Source organism: Ochotona princeps, chromosome 7 (genome assembly GCF_030435755.1).
Source record: "Ochotona princeps isolate mOchPri1 chromosome 7, mOchPri1.hap1, whole genome shotgun sequence".
In the NCBI taxonomy this organism is placed as follows: domain Eukaryota; kingdom Metazoa; phylum Chordata; class Mammalia; order Lagomorpha; family Ochotonidae; genus Ochotona; species Ochotona princeps.
In genome coordinates, this window is record NC_080838.1 from 8792227 (window position 1) to 8818972 (window position 26746).

Sequence of the window (26746 nt, forward strand, 5' to 3'; positions counted from 1 at the left end):
CGTGCCGGGTCACCATGCGTTGTATTTTTTCACAGCACACATTTCCCATGGTTTTTCAAAGGCCTCGTCTTTTTCTGTCTCTTTTCTCTTTCCCTGTCTCGCTCTTCTGTCTGGCTCTCACAGCACGCCTGTGATGACACCGAGCTCACCTCGGCAATCTAGGATAAACATCCTGTTGGAAGACCCTAGATTTATTCTTGCTGATAAATCCCTTTAGGTGTTTAAAGTCACATAATAACAGTGTCCAATGCTTGGGATGTGAATGATTTTAAGGGTCATGATTTAGCCTGCCACAGCCGGAGTCTTAGCAAACATTTTTATGAGACCAAATAGGACTATGGTATGTGCAAGAGTAATTTTCCTTTTCTAAAAAAAGTGACTTTTCAGCCAACATTCTTGAAAAATATGGGCAGTTAAACTTAGATTACTCTACTTAAAATTAATCACATTTCTTCCCTTTCATAAATTATGCTCATGAGACAAACATAATAAATTTCTGCTAAATAACTATCTTCAGCCAAAATGAGATTTTTATTTCCTGGAGGTAGGCTCTGTAGATTTAATTTTAAAAAACCTGGAAAGTATAGTTCAGGAAACCAGCCGTTACATTGGTTTTTTTATGGCTGTTTTTTGTTTTCTATCAGATTTCAACAAATCTAATGTCCTTAACTACACACGTGCATCTTAGCTTCTGTGTGATTCAGTTCAAACACGGTCTAGAAAGCTCTACGGGTCCAGTTTCACTTGAGAAAGGTCTGATTCCAGACACGCCTAACTCGTTGGCTAAACTTCTTTCCTTGTGGTTGTGTGTCTGTGGGCCCCACCTGCCCTGGTGGCTGCTAAGTTTGGGGGACCACCTGCTGCTTTTTGACTGACAGCCTCTCTGTTCTGTCAAGCTAACAAGGGTAAGCTCCCTCAATCATCCATGAAAGAGTCACCTACGGTGCAATTTAGTCATGGGAGTGACTTCCTTCCCATTGGCCACTGAAGGTAACCTCCGTATGGAAGAAGGCTGGATTTTTTTTCTTTTTAAATGTTCTTGAAAGGGAGAGAGAGAGAGAGAGAGAGAGAGAGAGAAAGAGAGAGAGAGAGAAAGTCAGTGAACAAGAGAGTGTCTCCATTAACTTATCATTCCCCCAAAGAGATGTCTTTTAAGGCACTGGCTCACCCAGGCCTGGAGGCAGAGAAGACCCAAGAGGTACAGCGAACAGGCTGGAGACCCTGCAGTGTCAGTGGTGAAATCCTAGCATGATCCAAGGGCTAAGAACCAGGAGGGCTGATTGTATAAAGCTCCGGTCCTTGACCTGATGGCTGAAGATCTAAGAAGAAAGAAAATGGGTCAGTTTGATTGCAGGGAAAAAAAGGAAAACAAGTCTCTATTCAGCCTTTTTGTTGCAATCAGATCTTTAGTGTTGGAATAGGCCTACCCACGTTAGTGAGGGTGATCAGCTTTCTTCATTCTATTAAGTAAAATGTTGACATTGTCCAAAAACACCCTCACAGATCCCACAGCATAGTGATTGATGGAATGTCTGGCCACCATGTAGCCCAGTCAATCGGACAACATGTGGGGCTGGCATAGTGGCACAGGGGTTAGAACGTACTGGCTACAACACCGGTATCCTTTATGGCTGCAGTACTTATGATCCAGCTACCTGCTAATGGTTTGCGGAAAGCAGCGTAAAATGCTCCTAGTGCGTGGGCCTCTGCATTCACTGAGGAGACCCAGAAGAAACCCTGGGCTCCTGCCTTCTATCCACCTCAGCTTTGGACGTTATGACCATTTGAGGACAGAATCAGCAGATGCAAGATTTCTCTTTCTCTTTTTCTCTCTCTCTTGCTTTCTTGCAACTTTGACTTAAAAGTAAACAAATTGATCTTTGAAAGAATTGACACATGTAACTAACCATCACATGACATCCCCTGGCGCCTCTGGAAGTGTGGCCTAGGACATTTGCTTTTTATTTTATTTTATTTTATTTTATTTTGTTTTATTTTATTTTTGATCAAAAGACTTGGAATACTACTTGACTTTGAAAAAAAATAGCTGCATTGGGATACAAGTCCTATAACATGCAATTCACCTATTTAACTTGTGTAATTCTATTTAACTTGTGTAATTCAATGGCTTTTAGTATAGTCACTGAGCTCTGCAAATATTGCCTCAATCTAATTTTCTAACATTTTCGTTGTCCTTCAAAGAAACCTGCCTATTAGAAGCCATTATTGAACTTAAAAAATTTTTTTAAGTTACAAAACTTAATCATGGCAAAATGCATGTAAGAAATTCCATGTTGAAACTTAAACGCTAGAATGATAGTATCAAGATGCAGTGCTTTAAAAAGCAGATTCATTTTATTTATTTGAAAGGCAGAGTGATAGAGAAAGAAGGATCCAGAAAGAGATCTTCCATATGCTGGTTCATGCTTCTAATGGCTGAGATGCCTGGGGTTGGGCTCAGCAGAAACCAGTAGTCCTAAACTCCATCGAGGTCACCACATGAATGACAGAGAGCCAATCACCTTGGCCGTCTTGTACTGCTGTCCCAGGCACATTAGCAGGGAGCTGGGTCACAAGCCAAGACCAGTACTCAGATGGGAGGCTGGCTTAACCAACAGCACCACGATGCTGACCCCAAGAGGTGGTGACTTTGGGAGGTGACTCAGTCACAGGGACACAATCCCCTGTGGATGGAAGTAGGGCCTTTATGGAAGGGAGTGAGGAGTGTGTTCGCCCCATTCGGACAGCAGAGATCAAATCCTCAGGTGACACTGAAATTGTTGGCATCTTGGTTTTAGACTTTCCAATCTCCATAGCGTGGATAATACATTTATGTTCTTCATAAATTATCCAATCTTAGGTATTTTATGATAACAACACTAAAGAGTAGGGGAGGCGAGTCAGAGAAAAAGAGGGAGCAGGGAGAGCCAGAGGAGAAGCAGACAGTGTGAGCTTCTGCCTGCTGGGTTACTCCCCCAGTGCCCGCAAGGGGTGGGACTGGGCCTGGCTGGAGGTGAGAGCTGGGAGCTCAGTCCAGGTTTCCCATGGTGGGCATTGGCGCTGCATTGGCAGGAAGCTGGAATTTGGGGGTCAGAGCCAAGAATAAAATCCAGACACCCCAATATGGAATGTCAGCATACCAAAGGGCTTGCTACCCATGAGGCCACATGCCTGCCTCCCTCTTTGTTAACTAGTTCTTAACTGTTCAATTTACTATTATTAAGTATGGGGGAGCCTCCAAATATTGATAACAAAGGAAATTGGCTTAGTGATTAAGGTGCTGGTTGGGATGCCTTTGTCTCACTCCTGAGTGACTGTGTTTAGTTCCCAGCTCTGACTCCCAGCTCTTGGCTAACGTGCTCGGGTTCCTGCCACTCCCGTGGGAGGTGTGGACTCCGAGCTCCTGCTTGGACCTGGCCCAGTCGCAGGCGTTTGGGAGAGTCAATCAGCAGACGGAGGGGCTTTCCATTTCTCCCTCCATCTCAAATAAAGCAATAAAGATAATGTACATGAAGTTTCTGAAGTACCCTTGTGTGTTCTCCTTACTGTATAACCCATCTTCAGAACTTTTTCATCTTGTACAACTGAAAGTCGGGGTGAATTGAGCTGTAGCTCTCCAGTTCCCTTCATTCAACCGCTGACAGCAATCTCTACTTTTTGTCTGTATGAATTTGACCAGTTCAAGGTAATGGGGGATCATGCTATGTTTGTCTCTGTGTGTTTATTTTATGTGATACAACAAGATTCATCCTGTTACAGGTGGATCAGAATTTCCCTTTTGATCAAGCCTGAATAATGTGTTGTTGTATACATATGTCTTGTGACATTTATGGACTCTTCGGTTCATGGACATGTGGGTTGCTCCCACTTCTCAGCTACTTGGACAAGACAGTGAACACGGCTGTACAAACGTCTGTAGTCTTCACTTCTATTTCTCCCTGATAGATTTCTGTGGTATTTCTGCATCATATGGGTATTCTATATTTAATTTTTATAGGAATTGCAAAAGTGCTGCTTTGTTTTATACTCCTGTCAAACATGTACTCGGGTCTTAAATTCTCTGCAGTCTTGCTAATACTGTTTGTTTCCTCTTCTCCCTTCTTGGTTTTAGTAGTCATCCTAATGCGTGTGCAGTAATATTTATTGTAGTTTTGGTTACATTTCCTTAATGAGTCGTGATGTAGATCATCTTTTTTTGTGTGCTCCTGTGGCTGTACGTATGTCTTCTTTGAAGAAATGTAATCAAATTCTAGGTCCTCTTTTCACTCGTTTGTTTCTTCCCTATGTTTGAGTCACAGAAGCTCTTCACATAGTCTCAGTGTTACTCCCTTGTCGGATGCTTCACAAAGATTTTCCCCATTCCATAAGACAAACCTTTCACCACCGAGTGTGTCCTGGGATGCACAGAGGTTTTTCAGTTTAGTGCTGCTTAGTTTACTGGTTATTTTTTCCTTTACTCAGAGTGTGTTTTTGGTGTCATATCCAAGAAACCACTGCAAAATGCAATGTTACAAAACTGTTTTAAGTTGTACATTTGGATTCAGGTAAATTTTGAATTAATGCTTTGATGAGGAAAAGAAAGCTAGGAATCGAATTTCATTTTTTTGCATGTACCTTTTGATTTTTTTAAGGTTTGGATTTGTATTGCTTTGATAGAAATTATAAAATTATAAATTTTAAACACAAAAGCATTATAATAACTCCTTTTAGTGACACAAATATACCACTGATTGAAGCTTTGTTATTTTATGTGACTTTCTGTTTCACATATTATTGTGAACCTGTTGGTAATAAACTTTCAAGTCAGATATTCAGTATCTGATGACTTTATTGCAAACATTTTCTTTGTTATTAAAAATTATGACTCTTAAACTTTTCCATTTTGGATGTAAACAGACTTAACCCAATTTTCTATACCTCAACTATCAAAAAATTTCTAGATTTTTTTCTGGGGTCTTTGACATAATAATTTCATCAATGTAAAAGTAAAGAATCAAAAAGTGAAAAAAGATTATGAAATTTAAGTTTTTTTGGAAAGGGGAGAAGCACTATTTGCTACTTGGCACAATTTAATACATTGTTTTATAAATTTCATGGTTTTCCCTTAAACAAGTACAGTTCTGAATTAAGCAGATGGGATGAGGAAGAAAATGGGAAGGAATTAATACCTTGAGCTTGGAAATCACAATTCCCTATCCTGTCACGAGGGATTGACTTCTTTTCCTAAATGATTTTCCATAAAGTAGATATCCTAAATAATTTTTAAAATCTGTAAAAGGAGCTCCGAGTTTTCAGAATGCAATTTTCCCTTTAAACAATGCCAATGTAATATGTCTCAAGCCAAAGGAGAAGAAAACTGGAATAGTTTCCACTATGTTGGTGGCAGAGCTTGGGAGATTGAAAATAAATCTTTTTTTTAATGCAAACTTTTATTGCAAAGTTTTATGCTTAAAATCTAGACAATTACACTCCAGGATTTCTGCTAATGAATACCACATGTTAGACTCAATAACTTCGGCCGCAGGGTAGAGAATGCTGTGTGAAAGCGATTTGGATAACAAATAGCTGCCCGGGTCTGTTGTAGCTTGAGCAAGTCAACTGTATTGAATGTGAGTGAAACATTAATTCTTTATAAGAACATACCCCATTGGCAGACACTTTGACATGTAATATACATTAATTCACCAGGCTGCCCCCCATGGAACCGTTTTAGCCTGTGTTCCGGTCTGTGCTTACAAGTGTGCCTATTTCGCATCTTCTGAATTTGTCTTTGTGGGTATCACTTACATGTACTTACAAAACATACATTTTAAAATAGACGCATGAATGAGAATGGTTCCAGCTTTTTTTTTTTTTTTTCAGAAGTGTTAGTATGTCATGGTTTCTGCTTGTTCTGCAAGTATCCTGGGGCTTCCCTCCTCCCTCGGGGACCAGCCCTGGCTTCTGCTCTCTCCTGGAGCCTCTGACAGCCCTCTCCTTCTTTCTTTCCTGATGTCTTAGAAAAACAAGAAGCAAAGGAAATGTTACACCTTAGGATTGGACACACAGGACACCTGGGGCTTGTTTTGGCTCCAGAATTGGAAAAAAAACTCCAAGAAATGGAACGAAGGAGGCAGTTCTTAAGAAGGCCACGGTGTGACAGGAAATTCTCAAGGGGACACAATCTTGAGTCAGCCTTGGGAAGGAGCGACAGGAAATGCGGAGAGGAACCAGCCTGTCAGTCTCATTTTTCATTCTGTTTTGCAGCCGAGTTGTTTTGTTTTGTTCTTTCTCCTCTTGGAAGGAAGCCAGGTTTCCTTGCACTGACTGGTAGGAAGCCCTTAACCAGAAACAGACAGTGAACTGGAGTGGGTGGGGGCAGAAGGCAAGTTCTCCAAGTTCCACCTAAGCCCTTGGACTCTCTCTGTGTCCTAGAATTATGTAGGAATTTCCAGGTATTCCTAACAGTTACCTCTTCTAGCAATATTGTTAACAGTCTTAAAACATTGTTGAGTCATTTTCATTTCATTTGAAAGAGAGCAATTTTCTTTCTTTCTTTTTTTTTTTTTAAAGATTTTATAGTATTTGTTGGAAAATTAGATATATACAGAGAGGAGGAGAGACAGAGAGGAAGATATTGTGTCTGGTGATTCATTCCCCAAGTGGTCACAATGGCCAGAGCTGAGCCAATCCGAAGCCAGGAGCCTCTTCCGGGTCTCCCATGCGGGTGCAGGGTCCAAAGGCTTTGGGCCGTCCTCGACTGCTTTCCCAGGCCAAGCAGGAAGCTGGATGGGAAGTGGGGCTGCAGGATTAGAACCAGCACCCATTTGGAATTCTGGTGTGTGCAAGGCGAGGACTTTAGCCACTAGATTATGGCCTGGGGCCCGAGAGAGCAATTGCTATCTGCTGGTTTACTTTCCAAATGTCAGCAACAGGCAGGAGTGGGTCAGGTTGCAGTGTCACTCAGCCAGGTCTCCCATGTGGGTGACAGGGACCCAACTACTTGAGCCATCGTCTGTTGCCTCCCAGGCAGCTGGATTGGAACTCAGCACTAACACTTGAACTAGGTACTCTGATATCAGTACAAGTATCCCAAGGGGCTTCTTTGTTTACTTAAAAATTTAAAAAGCAGACTTATTTGAAAGGCTGGGTATCAGAGAGAGAGAGAGAGAGAGAGAGAGAGAGAGAGAGAGAGAGAGAAATCTTCCACTTATTGATTTGCTCCCCATGGGCTGGGCAAAGCTGAAGCTGGGAGCCTGCAGCTCCACTCACATCTCCCTCAGGGGTGCAGGAATTCAAGCGCACGGCCATCTTCTGCTGCATTCCCAGGCACAAAACAGGAAGCTGAAGTGAAAGCTGAGTGGCCAAGGGTTGAGCTGGATGCAGGCGTGACAGGCTTAAACCACGGACCCCGCTGTGAAGCAACACACACCCTCCATGTCACTACTCAATTGCTCTGCCAAATGCCTGCCCCACACTTTTTAAAAATCATGTTTCTGTGAACAACATGAGTCTTTTTCAAATTCCAAAGTGCACACACATGCCCAGACTCGTCTTTGTGGCTCCCCAGGGACCCTTGGGGCAACCTTGCCCAGGCAAGCAAGGTGTTCAGCCCTCCCCGTCCTCAACCTCATCCCTTCAGCCATGCTTCCATGTGAACTTCCGGAGGATGACAGCTTTCATCTTTGCATTTTCAAGAATGAGTAGTTGCTTAGAAGTTTCATTGGTTAGGTGTCTGATGGCCATTTGATGTTTGGCTGGGACTTCAGCTGGAAGTTCAAGTACTGAGAGCCTGACTGGGTGCAGCGGGATAGCACGCTCTAACATAAAGGTTCCAAGGGCGGCGGTCCAGTGCTGCAGACTCCCGCATCAGAGTGCTTGGGTTTGAGTCTGCTCTGGTCCAGATTCCAGCTCTGCAGGAGGCAGCGGGTGATGGTCCACGAACTGCGTCCCTGACACTCCTGCGCAAGCTTTGGTTTGTGTTCCCAGCTCTCGGCTTTGGCCATGGAATATAACTCAACCGTCTAAAAGGATGAGATTATACTGTTTGCAACTAGATGGTCCCAATTCTGTCTGTATGGGCATTTTTTGGCGGGGGATGGTGAAGGTTCCCTGTTTGTGTATGTGTCTTCGACTTTCAAATAAAATGAAAAATAAAAGTAAACAGAGATCATGTGTCATATCTTGGCTTTTATAAGATTCCAGGCAAATCTTGACTTTAGGTTAGCGGTTGGCAACTTTCTTCCACAACATATCAGAAAATAAATATCTTACCTTTGCAGCCTACATCCATCTCTGTTGAGTATTCTTCTTTCTAACAGCCTTTAAAAAAATGCAAAACTTCTCTGGAGGGAGAGTTTTTAGGACTAGCCCTTAGGGGATAGACTTGGCTTGTGGCAGGAGCTTATCAACCCCTATGTTAGTATTATTTTAACTTTCAGATTTGTTACTCAGAGGGGGGAAGTAATTAATCCAGATCACACAGGTCACAAATGAGGGTTGATGTGTTTCAAGTCCCTTTTTTCCCTTCATAACATAGATAGATGGCAATGTATTTCTGAAAAAGATTTCCTTCCACATTGCTCAGAAAGTTAACATACTAGTTTTTGGTTTAATTTTTTTGATAGTTTTTCTTTGAACTTGTCAGAAGAAGAAACATATTCCAAAGAATGACCCCACTCCTCAAAAACGTGATGAAAAACTAATGCGAAACAGAATGTACCTTGCTCAGATGTCATGATTCTCTTGAAGTTTTCAGTCACTGAATGTAATGCTAACATCTCATACCTGGAAATCAAATCATTTTTAAGCAAACTGAACTCAGTTTTCACATATGAGGACACTTCGAAAAGATTGTGGAAAAGTGAAATCAAATAAAATGATAAGCAAAAGAGAAATTTAAATTAAAAGATACAAAAAGGTGCAAAAATGTTTTGAAACCCATACATATTTTTTTTTTCTGATAACAGTCATTTTCATGGCCTTTTCAAAAACACCTCTTTAAGATTTATTTCATTAAAAAGGCAGATTTACAAAGAGTAGAGACAGAGAAAAAGTGCCTTCATTCACCGTTTCATTCCCCAAAAGGCCACAGTGACCATCCTACACCATGCTTTCCCAGGCCATGAGCGGGGAACTGGGTGGGAAGTGGGACAGCGGGGACATGAACTGGCATCCATGTGGGATGCCAGTGCTTTGTGGTAGAGGACTGCCGTGTTTATTTGACAGAAGGACACAGAGGGACTGGAGAGTTTCCTTCCACCGGGACTCTCCCCAAACGGCCTCAATGCCAAGGGGCTGGGCCTGGCCAAACCAGGAGCCCAGAACTCCATTCTGGTCACTCATGTAGGTAGCAGGGAACCAAGCACTCGGGCTGTTGTTGGCAGGTGCCAGAGCTGAGAGCTGGATCATAAGGGACGCAGCCAACATTCTGTTGTGGGATGCTGCTGTCGCCCGCCGCAGTCCAACTACGACACTGGCCACAACCTCTAGTACTTTGGTTTTCCAGGTTTTAAAAACAAACTCAGCACTACTCAACACAAATTCAAGGGCAAGACTTAAGACAATAACTAGGGATTCTCCTTAAATCGGCAGCCTCTAGTCTGAACTTGAACTTTCTGGAGGCCATTGGTGCCTTCCCAGGAAGCAGGGCAGGAGGGGACGAGGCTAGGTCCTAGTCTTACCTGTTGGGGGCCTCCTTGGCAATTGGGGACAACGCTGCTCTGCGGTTCAGTGCCTGCCTGTTCTCAGCCTGGTCCCTGGGGGCATGATCATTTCACAGGTGTGTGGCCCTGGCCAGGTGACTTGCGTACCTCATCAACCATGGAAACTCAGTGAGCTGACAGGTGGAGAGCACCGAGCAGGGAGTGTGCAAAGATGCAGCTACTGTCACTGTGTTCATCCTTTCCTCTTACCAGGCACGTAAGTGAGGCAGAGGGGGCAGTGTGCATTGGAAAGATTTTTGTCTTATAATTTATTTTTTATCATGATAAAATATGTATAACACGAAATGTATCATTTTAATCATCCTTATGGGTTTAGATCAGCAGCATTAAATACTCTCATATTGTACTGATCACCACTGCCATTTCTCTCCAGAACTCTTTTGGCATCCCAAAATGCAATCCTATACTCATTAAGCACATTAAAAAATTTCAGTGGTTTGATCAGTTTATCTTGCAGTTGTGTGTTGAAATACTGTACTATGCTCTAACAATCTACAATAGCAAAGGCATGGAAACAATCCAGATGCCCGTCCAAAGAGGAGTGGATGAAGCAAGTGTGGTACATCTACACCATGGAATATTACTCAGCAGTTTAAAAGAATGAGATTATACTGTTTGCAACCAGATGGTCCCAACTAGAGGACCATTATGCTCAGTGAAATAAGTCAATCCCAAAAGGACAAATACCATATGTTCTCTCTGATATAAGGAAGCCTTCATGCAAAGTTTAAGTTCGGTAACCCTTTTCATACTGTTTTGGCTGCATCCCACGTGTTTTGATGTTTTGATTTCATTTTCATTTCTTCCAAATGTTTTCTTTTCTCTTTGAACTCATCACTGGTTCATGGATCGCATGGTGGCATCATTTTGCCCAAGAGGATTTGTGTTTTCTTTTCGTCACTCATGCGTTGGTTATCAGTGGTGCTTTTTTGACTCCATGGTACTGTATTTGTTGTTGTTGTTTTGTTGTTGTTAGATGTTGTTTTAACTTCATTCCTGTTGTTGACTTTGTTTCTTGGCTTTGTGGCTTCTCATTTAAGGGAATGTACAGTGATGGAGTAACAGAGACCACCATATCCAGATGTGGGGATATGATGCAATATACATCCCTGTTTCCAAATCAAAGATGGATTCCCAATGAAACTGTTGTAAATGTGTAGACATTGGGATGCTGGACTGTCTGACATTGTCTGTTCCACAGTGTCGGGGCACACTTAAATAACAGACTCCTTATGAAGAAATGTACTAGTGTAATAATATGGGGAAAATCAACTGTGAGTGAGAATTTTGGGGAGAGGAAATCCCAGACCCTATGAAATTGTACCATAAATTTTTAAAAAAAAAAAGTCGTAAAAAGTATGATAAAAATATTGTACGGTGCTCTATAAAAGTATATAAGAATCGTATCTCATAAAAATTTTCTTACAGAAAAAATATCATCGGGGCTTTTATTTTATTTCATTTTTATTGCAAATCAGATATACAGAGAGGAGGAGCAACAGAGAGGAAGATCTTTTGTCCGATGATTCACTCCCCAAGTGGCCACAACAGCCAGAGCTGAGCTGAGACAAAGCCAGGAGTCTGGAGCCTGGAGCCACTTCTGGATCTCCCATGCGGTTTGGGCCGTCCTCGACTGCTTTTCCAGGTCATAAGCAGGGAGCTGAATGGGAAGTGGGGCAGCTGGGACATGAACTGATATGCCCGTATGGGATCCTGGCGCGTTCAAGGCGAGGATTTAGCCACTGAGCCATTGCGCTGGGCCCTCCCTCGTCACGCTGATGTGTAGCCAAGCTTGAGAACAACTGCCTGGAAGGCTCTATGCATGCTGCTTGTATTCCAGTTATTATCTTTATTTCCAAATGAACTTTATTGAGGTAGTTTACATGCGATTTATTTTAGGTTCTTTTGGGGTTCACATTGGCTTGGAGGATGGGTGGAACTGAAGGGTTTAGCAGGTGCTGTGTCTCCATTGTGATTATGCAGGGAGCCTTTTAAATTTTAAAACAAAATTAAAGATTTATTTGTCTATTTGAAAGACAGAAAGAGAGAAGGGAGAGAGAGGAGAGAGACATCCGTTGGTTCACTCTGCAAATGGTCTCAGTGATTGGAACTGAGCCATTCTGAACCTAGGAGCGAGTACTCCCAGGTGTTGTGGGTTCTAGGCCCAAGCACTCACGCCGTCTTCCATTGCTTTTCCCAAGGGGCAGTGCCTATATGAATTACTGGCATCACAGGCAGCGGCTTAAGATGCTACGCCACAACACATGTGCCACATGAAGGCTTAAAAGTAGGTCTAGTGTGTTTTTTTCTTTTTCTTTTTTTTCTTCTGTTGTTGTTTGTTTGCTTGTTTTTAATGAAATCCCTTCCTTTATCATCACTGGCAGCCATAAACCCCTGCGGACTGTGTTCTCAGGAAGCCACACCTGGAGAAGCTGTGATGCGGTGGGGGAGGGCTCAGTTGTGGCCACGTGTCCCCCTGTGCGTAGGGCTGGGGGCAGAGAGCAGCACCCCCCAGCGTCTAGCCTTCCGGAGGACACCAGGCCAGCCTGCGGGGGTAGGCCTGAGGATAATGAGTCATTGTGCATGGCTGTCACTCTCTGATCCATTTTTTGTTTTGTGGCTCCCAGAACCCTTTGAGATGTTTCAGTTTTGTTAGACGATGAGTGTCAATGTCAAAAGCAATAAACCAGGAGGGCTTGTCTGAAATTCAACTTTGAAAAATGAGGTTCAAAATGATTATCTCTTTTAAGACGAATGACATTTTGAAATGTCTAGATGGATGGACACTTTTACGTTTTCCTCCTGATATATTGTTTCCCTTAGCTTTCACACATTTGAGCTGACACATTGATTTTTCTAGCACATGGGTTACTCTGTAGCAAAGACTATAATTGTCCTCAAAGGGTAAGTGGCACCGATGACCGTGTCCCACAGAAGGCTGGCGATATTAACGCCAACTCCATGGTAATGGAAGAAACAAGAGCTACTGCCTTTACAAAACCGGTGTCAAAGAGGTGAATACCATCCCGCCCTGCACACCCACGCTCAGGCCCAGGGCTGCCTGCCTGGTGGGCCAGGGCAAGGAACTGTCACATGGAGAGAAAACACAACCATCGTGTGTGCTTCAACTTGAATGTTTCGGTCAGAAGGCTTTCAGTGGAAGCAACTCCCTGTTTTCTGGCATTCCTACTGGAGTGTTCCAGTAGGAACATCTCAAAGGGTTCCTTGCCACCAATGTGGGCTCTCCACTGCCCCTTTCCTTCCACAATAGCTTGTGCTAGCCGCCAGCTGGGACTATGTTAACACCCTTGGTGCTGCCAAGCTGTTCCTTATCTTTTAGGGTGATGAGGCAATTGATTTAATTTATGCTGATTTGGAGAAACTTAGACCAGCACATGGGTTGGTATGATTTTTTAAGGTGCAACATTCAGCAGCTATGCAATCAACACAGAAATATAAGAAACAGGGGGTTAGAGGTTTCAGATGTTGAATTGGTTGATTGACTGTCCCTCATAAACCCACTGCAAATTATATTCTGACTTCACTTTTACCCCTATCTCTGTTCCTTCCATATTCAAGCATGTAGAAATCCTAGTCTCAGCAAAGCACTGACTCCCTCTTCCCTTGTCTCTAGGGTACTGGTTTTGCTTTCCATTCAGTCATAGTGTTGTTCATGATAAGAGCTGTACTTATGGGTCAAGTCTTCACACATTTTATACAAGGAGTTCTAAGGTCCCTAGAAATATTGCTAATATTTTCAAAATTTGAAAATGATTTGTATTCATTTGTCCCCTCTATCTCTTCCTCTTCGCTCTTACATCCTGGGGTTTGGGATGGAAGCTTCCAGGCCCATTTAGATCAACAGGACAGAGCCGCGAGTCTTTGGATTGTTTTCGGCTTTTTGGGCACAGAGTTAGGAATTCGGAACAGTCCCAGGTTTTACAAATCAAGTCAGGCCCTCGGGCAGGTGTTTAGTTTGACAGTTAAGAAGCCACTTGTAATGCTTATATTCCTGTTTTGGAGTACCTGGCTTTCATACCATCTCTAGTCCTGACTCCAGTGACCTGTCCAAGCACCTGGTGGGAGGCAGCAGCTGGCAATGAAATTCCTTGGGTCCCTGGAGACCTGGATTGAGTTCTTGGGACTTGGCTTTGGCCTGGTCCAGCCTCGGCTGTAATGAATGTTTAGAGAGTGAACTAGCCCAGTTGGAAGATCTTTGGTTCCTCTCAAAGAAAATGAAATAAATATATTTGGAAAAAGAGGCAGATCTAGTTGAATGAAGTCCCAAAGGCAAGATCATCCTTAATGGCTGAGTCGTGAGACTCCCTGGCCTCCAGAAGATCAGGAAAATATATCAGCACATCCAAGATTGGAGTGGGGAGAGGAAGTATAGCCAGTTCTTGTCCACAAGTTCCGCACGTTGGACTCCAACAACCATGGAAAATGTTTGAGGGGATGTGTGTTTAGACCAGTGGCTGGGTGGTAGTTTTGAATGCGTGTTCCAGATGGAGTGCTTGTGTTCACCGATGCAGGGCTTGGGTCCCTGGCTTCAGTTTCCTGCCATTTCAGGCTCTGAGAGGCACAGGTGAAGCTCACAGAACGGGCTCCCTGCCACGCATGCAGGAGGTGAGCATTGAGTGCTGGCTCCCAGCTGCAGCCGGGGCAGCACTGGGGACTTCTGGGGAGTGAACCAAGAGCTGTCTCTGCCTCTCAAATAAATACATGAACAGTGTTTTTCTTTTTTAAAGAAGATGTTTGGGAAAGCAGCATGCATGATTCCCTGAACAATGAGGTATTACAACTATTTCTGTGGTGCTTGCAGTATGCTAGGTGTGTAAGTAATCTAGAGATAGCTTAACGTGTGCAAAAAGATGTGCATAGGCTATTGGAAGGACTACATTGTTTTCTGCAAGGGACTCAAGCATCCTGAGATGTGGGGTGTGTCCTGGAGCTAATCCCCCCACTGACACCAAGGCGTATGATGTAAAGGCTGTCTCGCGCTAGATGAAGGCTGGTTAGAGAGGAGAAATAGGGCAGTGGGAGAGAGCCAGACACACAAAGCCTGTTGTGTGTCTGCATATGTGCGTGTGTGTGTGTGTCACTGCTACAGAGGTTGACGCCAAGTGCACAGAGGGCCTTACCACCTTTCCCATTTGGCTCCCTGCCATCAGCCACATCCTGGTAAAATTCAGGCCACACCTTGGCTAGACACTGAAGGAGGCAGACGGAAACTCTTCAGAGACTCCTTCCCTCACGGCAGGTGCAAGGCAGGGAGGGTCTTGTCTCCCTCTGTGTGGGTGAGGCAGGTGGGCAGTCAGCTACCAAGCACACAGCAGACGTCGAGCTTCAGATGGCAGGTTGCAGGTGGACTGCCTGGCACTGGAAGTCTAAGCCTCCTCTCAGGAGAACCCACGCAGCTGGGGACAAGGTGGGGCTAGAACTGCCAGATGAGTGGGGAGAAAAGCACAGCCCCCAAGGAAACAGGGTGAGAGGAGGAGTTGGCAAGGGGAACCTGCCCAGAGGCCTGAGGTGCAGGCCTGGGGCAGAGATCCAGCCCGAGGTCTTTAGGAGGGGGCCAGCTTTCCCCCCTCCCCCCACTTCATTATGTCCCTGGGGCAGAGGGTGGGTGAGAAGGGCACAGGAGACAATTCTGAAAGCCTGAAAAGAACTATTGAAACTGGATGCAGCCTGCTAAGTGGGGGGACACTGGCATCATTGCTCAGCAAGCTGGAAGTTTTCCCTTAGTGGAAAGGAAAGTAGGAGTTGGTATCCAAGATCATGTTGATGATAGAAAGTGAAAGACTCTGTTTCTTGGTCCATCTTAATGGTCTGTGACTCATTCTAGCGTTATAATCCGATAGGACAAATGGAAGGAAATGACTTTTGATGTTTGTTAATGTGCCCCGAGCACAGATTCAGATGGCTGTCACTCTTTGTTGAAGTTGCAAGTGGTTGGAAGTTGTTTCACGCTGGGTTTTGGTATCTTCCCATTGATGTATTCATTTGGAAGTTGTTGCAGATGTTAAGACATGGAATATACGACGCAGCTCCTTCCTTCTGCTCCTAACATCCCTCCCAGTGTTCATCTTCGTCCCTTGCCCGGATAAGAGTGTGTCATTAAGCATGGGAAACACGTTTCCCACAGCCGTGACCACATTGTGGGGCCTCAAAGGAGAAAAGTTCCTTTTGAACACACTTAATAAATGACTCTCGGAGGCAGGGCATCAGGAAAGATCCCACATATGTAACAGCAGATGATAAATTCTGGTAATTTACATCCATAGGTCACTCTAAGGACATTTCTGATTTATGACTTTCAGAAAAAAAAATCTAACTGGATTCAGACGGCTGCGGGGGACCTAGCGCTCACGTCTGCCACCTGGTGGAATGGAGAGGAAAATGCAACCGTGTCTTCAGGACTGCAGGCAATTGCTTTTTCTCCAGGTAAGGCTGGCTGGTGTCTGTCCCCCAGCTCCTCACCTCACAGAGCGGCCACGGGACAAGGCTGGCAGTCCCTTGCTGGTTTTCACTACTTAGTTTTCCTCGTTCCTGTCTCCAATTTAACCATGTTTTCCATCTAGGAAATTGTGGAATAACAAAAGTATAAACCTTTTTTTAACGTAATGTCAAACTTTTGTTCTATGCCTAAACAGATCTTTCCAAACAAACCCACGCCCACACACACACTGTAAACTGTTCTCCAAAATTTTTCCTTAAAAAAAAAAGTATTCCGACCATTTTTGTGAATACAATTTTAGTCTTAAAAGTTACATTGTATTCCACGGTGCATTCTGCTGTTTTTCAACAATCTTGCTAATGGAATTGAAGATTGTTTCAAGTATTTAATACAAATGAAACTGCAATGAGTAGTATTGTAACCAGGTCATTTGCATGGAGTGTTCAGCGAAGGCTGTCACTCGCAGCTACCCCGCCGTGTTACAGAACACCCCCTGCATGTTTATTACCAGTCTAGCCTTATTTCAATGATTTCACTTTTATCTTTATTATTTCCTTCAATTGGTTTTGCTATTTTTCGAGTGTCTTCAAATGTAAGCCTGTATTTAACTGTGGGATTTTTGGCTTTCCTCATTTTTAAAAAAGATTTATTTAATTTTTTTTTTTACTGGATAGTCAGATATACAGAGAGGAGGAGAGACAGAAAAGAAAAGATCTGTCTGTTGATTCACTCCCTAAATGGCTGCAACAGCCAGAACTGAGCCAATCTGAAGCCAGGAGCCAGAAGCCTCTTCTGGGTCTCCCATGTGGGTGCAGGGTCCCAAGGCTTTGGGCCGTCCTCTCCTGCCTTCCCAGGCCACAAGCAGGGAGCTGGATGGGAAATGGGGCTGCTGGGATTAGAACCGGTGCCCATAGGGGTACGTGCAAGGCGAGGACTTTAGCCATTAGGCTACCGCACCAGGCCCATGCTTTCCTGATTTTAAACAGAAGCATCTACAGCCGTGACTTTCCCTTTGTGCACTGCTTTGGCTACATGCCTCAAATTCTGACATGTTGTGATTGCATTTACATTTTGTTTATAATGACTCCTAATTTACCCTTTGGCCCATTACTGACATACAAGGCTGTTGTTTAATTTACACATATTTGAGGAGTTTTCCAAGCATCCTGTTGGGTTTGGTTTCTAACTTCTTTTACTTGTTATATTATAGACAATTCCCTTTAACATTTATTGAGACTTGTTTAAAGGTTCAGTGTGGGGTCTGTGTTGTGAATATTTGGTGTGCTTTGATAGGAAATGAGTCTGTGGACTTTGAGCTACAAATATCAACGAGGTCAAGTTGATTGAGAATGTTATCCAAGCCCGGGTCCCTAGCAACCTGCTGTCTACAGCTCTGTCAGTGTTTGGGGAAGTGGGTTGACCTCTTCTATCATAAATTGTGTATTTGTCTTTTTGTCCCTTATTTCTGCTTTATATTTTTGAGAGCTCTTCATATGAAATACATGCTGAGCAGATATATGAGCAAACATGTCTAGTCTCACGGATGGTGTGTATGATGGGGACTGGCGCTGTGTGCGTCTCTGCTCCCGAACAAAAGGACTGGCAATGACCCTGTGAGGCATTCCTTGACAATATGATGCTAGATTTTCTACTGTTGGCTCTATCTACAAGGCCGTGATACTTTTACATAGAGGAATAGTAGACTCGTGACTATTTCTGAAGGACTACACTGTTGCAATAGTGGAAGGGGAAAAAGCTGCAAAAACCATATCATGGAAAAGAACATACATTTTAAAAAGTATATAAAAAAGCCCTTCAGTACAGTTTGAATTTAAAACCTGCTTAGATGATAATGTGTGAGGTTTTCCATTGAAGAAAAATCTTTACAAATCATTTACACTTCATTTCCTCTGAGCGGTTATTTCTTTGTCCGGATTCTTCCGATGTGTTGATGTTTCTTATAAGAAAATGAAGCCTTTGGCGTGATGTTTACTGGCAGCTTTTTATTTTTGACCTGCTTAAGGTACATTTTTGTATGTTTTGTCTGATAGCTTCTTAGCAGCTCTATCCTTTGAAGCAAAGTCCTCTGAAATGACAGGTTTCACATATGCAAACTCAACCACACAAGGAATGGAGAGAACTGCGATGTGCTGAACAGATAAGATTTCTTGTCGCTGTTGCCTGAACAACATAGAATACCGCTTTGTACATATCAGTTACATTGTTAGGTACCAAATGTACTCTAGAGAGGGTTTAAAGTGCAGAGGAGGCTCGCGCAGGTTATATGCAAGCACTACATTTTTTTCTGCAAAGTTCTTGGGCATCTGTGGGTTTCGATATCTACAGGGTGTCCTGAAGCTCACCCCCCGTGGATGCTGAGAAATGACTGTGTGTTCTCCCAGTCTATGGCTTCTCTTCCCATTTTTGGGACGGTTTTTCATACGCAGAATGTTTAGCTCGTGATGCAATGCGGTGATCAATTGCTCCTTCCACAGGCCATGTCTCCTTTTGTGTTGGATCTAAATAACGGTTGCCCTCCTCAAGGACCCCTAGAGCGTCTTCTCTGTTATCTTCCAGAAGTTTCATCGCTCTGGATTTAGCATTTAGGCATATGATCCGTTGTGAATTAATGCTTGTGGAAAGGTAAGCTCTGTGTCTATGTCCATTGCCTTGACTGTGGCTATCCAATTATTTCAGCACTGTTGGTTGGAAGGACTGTTCTGGCCCATTGTGTTTCCTTTGCTTCTTTGTCAGAGATCCATGAATTATGGACATCAGCTTAGTTTGGGGTCTATTCCGTTCCAGGGATCTGTTTGTTTCTATGTCAATAGCGCATGGTCTTGATAGAGCTTTGGAGTTGTTCAAGTTGTGTAGTGTCGGTCTTCCAACTTTGGTCTACTTTAATTTTATATTCATTGTGATTGGTATTTTGCAATCTCCACAAAAATACTTCAGAATTCATTTGTTGTTATCTACAGAATAACTTTTAGTGATTTTGATCAGGTTTGCATTGAATCCACAGATTATTTGGGAAGAAATTATATCTTGATACTATTGAATCTTTTCAGCCATGAATATAGAACATTTCTCTCTTTGAGTTTTGTCACCAGAGGCTTATAATTCTCCTGCTACATAGCGTGCAGTTGTTTTGTTGATATATACCCAAGTGGTTTTTTTTTTCTGCTGAATGCTAAATATAAAGGATATTGAATGTTTTCTTTTACTTTATTTGTTCACTGCTTATAAATGGGAAACGAATTAACTTTTATATATTAAACTTTTGTATTGCAGTTGCTACTTCTTTTCTTTTTTTTAAGATTTATTATTATTGGAAAGCCGGATATACAGAGGAGAGACAGAGAGGAAGATCTTCCGTCCAATGTTTCACTCCCCAAGTGAGCCGCAATGGGCCGATGTGCGCCGATCTTCCAGGTCTCCCACGTGGGTGCAGGGTCCCAAAGCCTTGGGCAGTCCTCGACTGCTTTCTCAGGCCACAAACAGGGAGCTGGATGGGAAGTGGAGCTGCCGGGATTAGAACCGGCGCCCATATGGGATCCCAGGGCGCGTTCAAGGCGAGGACTTTAGCCGCTAGGCCACGCCGCCTGGCCCGCAGTTGCTACTTCTTAAAAATCACCTTGGCTTCAGGATTTTTTGTTTTGTTTTGTTTTTGGTAGGTTTTTTTTTTTTTTAGATTTTCTTGATTAGCAATTATATCATCTGAAAACAAAGATAGTCCTTTTCCTTCCCAGAAAGAATTCCTTGTATTTTATTATATTATTGTGTTAGATAGGACTTTCCATATGCTATTGAAAGCTTCTATTTTTAAATTTTTTATTATGTTTTAAAAAAGATTATTTTTATTGGAAAATTAGATACACAGAGAGGAGGAGAGATAGAGAGGAAGATCTTCCGTCAGATGGTTCACTCCCCAAGTGACTGCAATGGTCAGTGGTGCGCAGATCTGAAGCCAGGAGCCTCTTCCAGGTCTCCCTTGCAGGTGCAGGGTCCCAACGCATTGGGCCGTCCTCGACTGCTTTCCCAGGCCACAAGCAGGGAGCTGGATGGGAAGTGGAGCTCCCAGGATTAGAACCGGTGACCCATATGGGATCCCAATGTATTCAAAGCAAGGACTTTAGCCACTAGGCTATTGTGCCAGGCTGTATTTTTTAATTTTGAAGAAGATCTATTTTATTTGTATTTCAAAGGCAGAGTTATGCACTCATACATGTACATACACACACACACACACACACAGAGAGAGAGAGAGAGAGAGAGAGAGAGAGAGAGACAGACAGAGACAGACAGAGAGAGAGATCTTGTATCCACTGGTTCACTCCCCAGGTGGCCAAAGCAGCTGGAGCAGAGCTGATCTGAAGCTAGGGACTACATGGGTGCAGAGTGCAAGGACTCATGTTATCCCCCCGGATAACTCATGTTATCCAGGCAGCTGGATTGTAAATAGAACAGCCAGGACATGAACCAGTGCTTATGTGGGATGTTGGTGCCTCAGATGGAGGCTTAGCTCAACACACCATGGTGCCGGGCACTATAAGTTTCTACTATTTTTTTAAGTAGTTTCACTTTATTTGGTTATTTTACTTTTCATATTTAAAGAATCGCTGCTGGGGCTGGATGTTTAGCCCACCAGTTGTATCAGAATGCCTGAGTTGATTCCTACCTCTGGCTCTTAATTTCACCTTCCTGTTCACGCAGAGCCCTCTTCCGGGTCTCCCACATTGTGGTGCAGGGTCCCAAGGCTTTGGGCCGTTCTCCACTGCTTTCCCATGGAGCTGCATGGGAAGTGGAGCAGCCAGGACACCAATGAGCACCACATGGGATCCCGGCACATGCAAGGAGAGGATTTAGCCACTAGGCTACCATGCCAGGCCCTATATGATAAATCCTTGTATGTTTGGACTTCTTTCCAGAATTTCTTCTTTGTTCAGCGACTATGTCTGTTTAGTTGCCATTTCCGTTTTGATCACTGTTACATTATTTATATGTATACATTTAAATGTCTTAAGAGCTAGTCTTTGCCTCTTGACCTGTTTTTCCCCCTCCAGAATGATCTTAATTCTTAAAATATTCATGTTTTAAACATTTAAGTAGAAACAAGATTATTTTTTAGAAGCAGAGATACGAGAGGAAGAGTGAGACTGAGCGCTAGAGAAATAGCACAGTGACCTTCGGCTCGCTGCTCGGATGTCTTCAAGAACCCTGGCTGGGCCAGGCTGAACGGCCAAGCTGGGAACTTCCGTCTCACTGGCTCTGGCAGGGGTCCAGGGACCTGAGCCACCAGGGCTGCCTCCCAGGAAGGTGGAGCGAGGAGCACAGCCGGATAGATACTGAACTCAGACACTCCGACGGGCGGCGGGGGCAGCTTCACCTGCCTCGGGAGCGCAGGGCCAAACCACGGCCTGGCTGTTTTTCCCTCATCTGAACTTTAGAATAAGCTTGTTTAGTTAAAAAAAAATGTTTTTGGTAGTTGTTAATGATATTATGCTATAGTTGTAGTCATGCCATCTTCATGAAATAGAATATATTTCAAAGAATAAAATTGTATTTATTTATTTCCCCTACCCAGCCCCCAAATCCCCTCCCTCCTCACCGAATTCCCCTGTATCATTACTATAGCACAGCTCTTCATAAACAGTCGCATGTCCATCATTGCAGGAATGGACAATGGCAGAGTCCAGCCTCCCATTGTCAAGATACAGCTAGTAGTTTCATTAGTAGTCCATCTTTGATCTGGAAGCAGAGATGCACACTGCTCCGCATCCTCACATCTGGACATGATAGTCTCCATTATACAGCCAGCACACATCCCTCTTAGATGAAAAGCCACGATACAAAATCAACAACAGGAAGAAAAATAGAAATTTACAACACCATGAATTTCTCAAGAGGTTCTGATAGTCCAACAGTCCTGAATTGCTGGCGATCCCGCCACTCCAATCACAATGAAATCTCTCCAGAATCCACTAGGTGACATAGTCCACCTTAGTGTCTCTATCTGTCCAGATATTCACTGCCAATGATTGGCTGGGGTAGTTGATCAATTTGTTCTGTCCTCTGTCCTCTGCCATGGTACCAGGTGTCCTCTGGAGACTCTGATGTACTGCCATATCCTCCATGTACATTTGGATATGCTGTCCACTGCTCTTTCTGAGCCACTGAGGAGGCCCAGCTCTGACCCATCCACTCCCACAGTTAGCCCATGGAAACTGCAATTCTGTCCATGGTTGGGGTTCTGAGTCCAGCAGTTCAGTTGGTAGAGAATTGCTTAAGAAACCTCATCTGAGGCCATCCCTGACCTGATTCTTATGTGTGTTTGCCAATATAGTGTCAGGCACAGTCTGTCACCCAAATCAGCCTACGCACACACTGGTAGTTGCAATTGCTGGGTCAGGCCTGTCTCCAGCCCTGTGTTTTACAAAACCAGGTGGGTGTTGGAGCCCAGCCTGATCCTGCCCACCCCATACTTGGCCTTCACGTAAGCCAGGGGAAGCTGTAGTCTAGTTGGAGTGACCCACAAAAACCCCCACTAGGCCTGCCCCCTGCCATGGTTCTGTGCTTGCCAGTATGTACAGCAGACTGGTCCCGTCTGTCCCACATCCCATTCAGCTCTCGTACACGTTGATGGGCATTGAAGCCCAGTTCGTTCTAACCAGCCCCACTATCAGTCCATACAAGTGCCAGCGGGTGCTACCATTTGTCTAAGCCATGCTTGTACCTGATGGAATTTGGCCCCTGTGCCAGCATCTGCCAGCTGATGCTATGGCAAAGCCCAATCAACCTACACCGACACCACTGGCTAATGCACGTAGCAGAAGGCACAGTCAGCCCAGCCTGGCTTTTCCCTGATCCAGCTCACATGTAGGCCATCAGATGTGGCCCTGCCCGGCCTGATCTGCCCCCATCCCAGCTCTCATGCTCACCAGTGGGGGTAGTGGCCCAGCAGGGGGGTACTTCGTAGCCCCCTCACTGGGGCCATCTTCACCACCCCCCATGTTTCACATGTGCTGGTTGGGTGATGCAGCCCAGTTTGGCACAGCCCCCTTACCTCGGCATTTGCCAGTGGGTGCTGTAGCCTGGCCAGGCCAGGCCTACTCCCAATTCCAACTCATGCTGGTGGGGGCTACAGCTTAGCCCAGCCCTGCCATCCCCCAATCCTGGCCCTCATGTGGACTAGCTGGTATTGCACTCTGCCCCAGCTTGACCCACACTCCATTCTTGCACTTGGATTTGCCAGTTGGTGGTATGGACTGACCCAGTCTGGCCTGCCCCTGACTTGCACCAAATGTACGCAGGTGGGTACCATATTTTGGCCTGGTCTGGGCTGCTCCCTGTCTTGGTTCTTGGACTCACCTGCAGGGAACATATCCTGACAGAGGAATTCCCCAGGCTCCCCCATCCAGATCTCTCCCAATGCCAGATCTTGCGCACTGTGGTGGGTCCATGGCAGGAACTGTTCCTAGCAGGTAGGCCCTCACCCATTCTGGTCCTTGTTGTTGGGTGCTACAGCCCAGTCAAGCCTGATCCATAGCCAGACACAGCTCACATATGGCTCAGCAGGGGCAGAGACCTGGCCTAGCCATTCTTATACCTACCCTGGTTCTTACAAGTACCAGTGGGTGCTGGATCCTAGTCCAGTCTGGTGCATCCCAAACCCAGCCCACACACATGCTGAGGGATTCTGCAGCTATATCCAGACCAGATTGCAGCCCCCACCATGGCCCTCTCATTCTCCAATGGGGATCACAACCCTTTGCTCCCCAACCATGTCTGCCCCCCTCCACAGATTTCAGGCATGCCTGTTCTTGCTCTGACCCAGTCTGGCATAGCCCCAATTCGTCTTAGCCTTTGCCTTCAGATGCTGTAGCCTCGCCTGACCTAGTCATCCCCCAGGCCCAACTCTTGCTGGTGGGTGCTGCAACCTGGATGCTCAGTCTTTTCCCATCCCTGGCTAATGTGAACCCTAGGTGTGATACCCTAGCCTGGCATGACCTGCACTCCAGTGTGGTTTCTGCACTTGCCAGTGGGGTAAGATCTGCTCGGCCCTACCCGGTCTGCCCCCTTCCAAAACCCACTCACACACTTGCCAATGGATGGGGCTACCTTGCCCAGCTTGCCTGACTCCTAGGTCTGGAACCTGTGCTCACCAGTGGGAGCTATGGCCCAGTAGGGGGGGATCTCCCAGTTTCCCCACTCAGCCCACTCCCAGACCCAGATCTCACATGCTCCAGCAGGTGCTCAACCCTTGCCCGGCATAGCCTGCCCCTCCATCTTAGTCTTTGTATGAGCTGGTGGATGTTGAGGGCCAGCCTGAACTACACCCTATTTCAGGATGCATGCAAGTGCAGCAGCTTGGTCCTGCCCAGCCTGTTCTCACATCCAGTATCCATGAGTGCTGGTGGATTCCATGTTCACTCCTAGTTCATCTAGTCACCACCCCAATTCTTGAGCTAACCAGTGGGACTTATATTTATTTCCATAGGATTGGGCCCACTTATCCCACAGAATCTACCCCCAGGCCTGGTTCTCTCACATGCTGGTTAGTGTCATGGCCCTGCCTAATGTGACCTGTTCCTGGTTCCAACACTCAATCAGGTACTAAGATCTAGGTTTGCTAGACAGGCCTCCAGCCAAAGCTTTAGTGTGGTGTGGTGTGTTGTGGTCAGTGATGCTCTGCGCTAATAAGCCCATCTCAGGACTCCCATTTGGGCTGGTGAATCAGTCTGACCCATACAAATCTTCCAGTCTCTCCCCTCCATACTACCAGGTCTCAGTCCCCTCATTTACCAGCCAGTACAGTGGTCCTGTTGATAGGTGGCCCTCACGATTAATTCTTTACTTACACATATGGTGTCAATATCCATGGATGTCCCTAGGCAATATTTTGTCACCCCCAAGTCTCCAGAACTCATTGACGGGCGGCCAGCAGCCGAAGTCCGGCACCTGATAGGAGCACTGGCCGCCTGCAGAATAAAGATGGTTCCGGCTGTTTATAAAACAGTTGGGGGTGGGCTGCTTCCCCCACTCATCAGCCACGGTTGGCCGACGAAGTAGAGTTCTGCTTCACATACCCGACCAGCAGAATCAAAGAATATTTTCGAATTATTGATGACTTTGTGGCTGTTCAAGTTTTTGTTTTTAGGGATTAGATCATTACAATGTACTTTTATGTGCAGTATATATTTCACATTTCTACATTGCACATTTAAAAATGAATTTCTATTGTGAAATAGCTAGACTTTCTAATTTTTAAATAGTTATTTATTCTGTACATTAAGCTTTTATTTATTCATTTTGCTGAATTTTCATTTTGATGAGCAAGATTTCAGTTTGATTCTCGTTGGTTTTCCAGGTATATAATGTACATCCCATCTCAGGATGCGCAGGTTTGAGTCACAGCTCTCCTTCTGAATCCAGTGTTCTGCTCATGTGCAGGATGGAGACTCAAGCAGTTGGTTCCTACTCCCCATGTGGAAGATGAGGATTGAATGTCTAGCTCCTGGTTTCATCCAGGCCCAGGCATGGATGTTTCAGGCATCAGGGATTGAACTAACTTCCTTTCCTGTGTGTGTGTGTGTGTGTGTATGGGTTTCAAATAAACAATTCAAAATTTTCCTAATGTTAAGTTTCCAAAGTTCCTGGGATAAACTCACCTTGCTCATTTAATACGCGTCAGTTCTGCTTGCTGATATTGTTATCATCATGGCACACTGACATTGCAAGATGTTTATTCATAGCTTCGTATGCTTTGGTGTGCTCTCTCAGGTTTGGGTAGTACTGCAATGTTTCACTTACGTATTTTATTTGCTATACTACAAAATGATGTAAGTAGCAGAAATATTTGTTGTTTTATACGTGGCTTGTGTATGTTTGAGTGGGTGTGTGGGTGGTGGGTATGAGAAGGAGAGAGAGAGAGAGAGAGAGAGAGAGAGAGAGAGAGAGAGAGAGAGAGAAAGGAGGGGTGGTAAACAGCCTTTCAACAACTTTTTATATTTTTTTCTATCAGAGAACCTACAGATCGTTTCAGTGGCTCCTAATTGCTTATAAACAAATCAAGACCACTCTGACCACTCTTTAATTTTGTTTTTTCTTTCTTTTTTAGTTGAAGGAGGAAGAAGAGAAGGGACAAGGAAGAAGGAGAAGGAGGAGAGAGAAATGGGTTTTCCTACCCTTTGGTCCATTTCCCCAATGTGGTAAGACCTGGGGCTGGGTCAGTTCATAGTGGGAGCTGGCAACTCCGTCCAGGTTGGGCAGGGACCCAACCACCTGAGCCAACACCTGCTTCTGCCTTTGCGGGAAGCTGGACCAGGCAGAGCTGGCACTGGACCTCAGGTACTTTGGGATAGGACAGGGAATCTTCACTGGCATCTTAACACCTGGACCCAATGCCTGAAACCCTTGCTTAAACCTTTCTTACTCTGGGAGGCAACAGAGATGACTCAAATAACTGGGATCCTGCCAGACGCAAGGGAGCCCTGGGCTGAGTTCCCGGCTCTGAGCTTTTCCTGTTTGTTGTGGTCATTTGAGGAGTGAAGTGGAGACGGAGAGGCAGGGAGAGCTCCCATCCTCT